This window comes from Neophocaena asiaeorientalis, unplaced genomic scaffold, assembly GCF_003031525.2.
Source record: "Neophocaena asiaeorientalis asiaeorientalis breed wild unplaced genomic scaffold, Neophocaena_asiaeorientalis_V1.1 scaffold255, whole genome shotgun sequence".
Lineage (NCBI taxonomy): Eukaryota > Metazoa > Chordata > Mammalia > Artiodactyla > Phocoenidae > Neophocaena > Neophocaena asiaeorientalis.
In genome coordinates this window covers 3,356,107-3,357,995 of record NW_020175398.1, presented here as the reverse complement: position 1 = coordinate 3,357,995, position 1,889 = coordinate 3,356,107, and positions in this window count along the sequence as shown.

Genomic DNA, 1,889 nt, shown 5'->3' with positions numbered 1-1,889 from the left:
TGAGCCTAAGGTCCTACCCCTTGCTCCTTAGGTAGGACCTCCACATTCGTGAGATCCCCTCAACTTTGTGGGTTGCTTCACCAGAAGAGTGCGTCTTGATTAGATTGCATCTCTGTCCTCATATCCACCTTGATGTGTTTTTTCACTGTATTGTTAATTGTAGAATAGCTGTTCTGCTATTCTTTGTGTTATTTTCAGAGAGAATTGTTCTATATGTAGTTGTAGTTTTGGTGTGGGAGGAGGTGAGATCAGGATCTTCCTACTCCACCATCTTGACCCTTCTCCCTAATTTAGTATTTTGACAAAACTGCTTATCCCTGCTACTCAAACTAGTTGCAGAGAAAAAATGATATATGCACAGAATAATTAATAAACATTAATATTTTGGGCTATTTCACTTTAACGTCCACATTCCTGACAATGCTCAAAGTTGTCATACCTCTTAATGATTGCAATTCTAGTAGGTGCAAACACATTGCTGTCTGTCTGTATTTGTATATACTTGTGAATTTATTTACTTGTTTCATAAACATACAAACTTCGTTGGTTATAGCCATTGATCATCTGTCTGTTGTAGTGTTTGTCAGGTTTCTGCACTATAAACTTATTCTTTTTCTCTTTTTCTATACTGTACTTTTTTAGAAGGAAGTCTTTTTGTGCATCCCACACTTAATTTAGAAGTGGGGATTATGCTCCACCTCCTTAACAACAGAGTGTCTACATAAATGATTTGGAATTCTGCCCAAGAGATTTGTCTATTTTTTACCATGTATTTACTTATACAATCATTTAAACATATCCATATATCCAGGATTATAGAGTAGTGGTTATTTATTTATAAAAATAAATATATATTTATTTCACTTATAATCTACTGTTACTTTATATACAATATATACAATATACTCTATTGCTCATATTGTTCCAGGTTTATTCATTGGGTACTTTCAGTTGGTTCTTGATCCCTTGGACATATCCCCCAACATTGTGTAGTTCGTTAAGTACTTCCTTAGTTTTTTGGCACTATGAAATTATAAAGACTCATCTTATTTAGTTCTGTGTGGTCCTACTACTCTCAAGGCAGCCAAAATTTGCCTTGTATCTTTGTGTTAAAGACAGTACTCTAGTAATATTGACATATTTCTTGTCTTTCTTTGGGTTTATAGTGTTTTTTCTTCTACCCCTACCTCAGCAACAATGGCTTTTGGTGCCCCAGTTCCAGCAGCTTAAAACTTTTGCCTTCTATAATGCATGATTCCAGGGAGGGTGGCAGAGCTTATTTACCTTTTCTGGAACTGGAGCCATCTTCCTCTCCATGTCTTCACCAACAAGAAAAATTCTATCTTTTTTCTACATTGCATCCAATATTTCTCAGAAGCACCTGTGAAGGCTCTAAAAAAGATCTTATAAGGATTGTAAATTCTTCCTTTGAATAAGGCTCCCCAAGAATCTATACTTCATGATAGTCCACTGTACATTTTTAGCAGCATTTTAAAATTCTAGTTGAGTTGTACTTACCAACTTGTATTTGGTAACATTTTTGTCCTGTGCTCTGCTTTGGGTGGGAAATTGCATGTGTTCCATCTTTCATGGATGGTCCTGCTCACTCTTGGAATTTACACTTCTTGATTTCCCTATTATCTTTGTTGGATTCAAGAAAGTTTTAATTTTGAAGTTTAAGTGAGTTTTTCTTATAATTACATTGGAACTGACAATTTTTTTTTAGCATTTTGCACCTGAGTTGGAAGATGAACTCCAGTATTTTGATTGCTATATTCAATTCAATTTTTCTAATTTAGGTTTCTTTTTACATGTGATACATTTATATGATTCCAAAATTAAAACTATTAATACATAGAGTATACATCAAGAATTTTTGATTCCATACT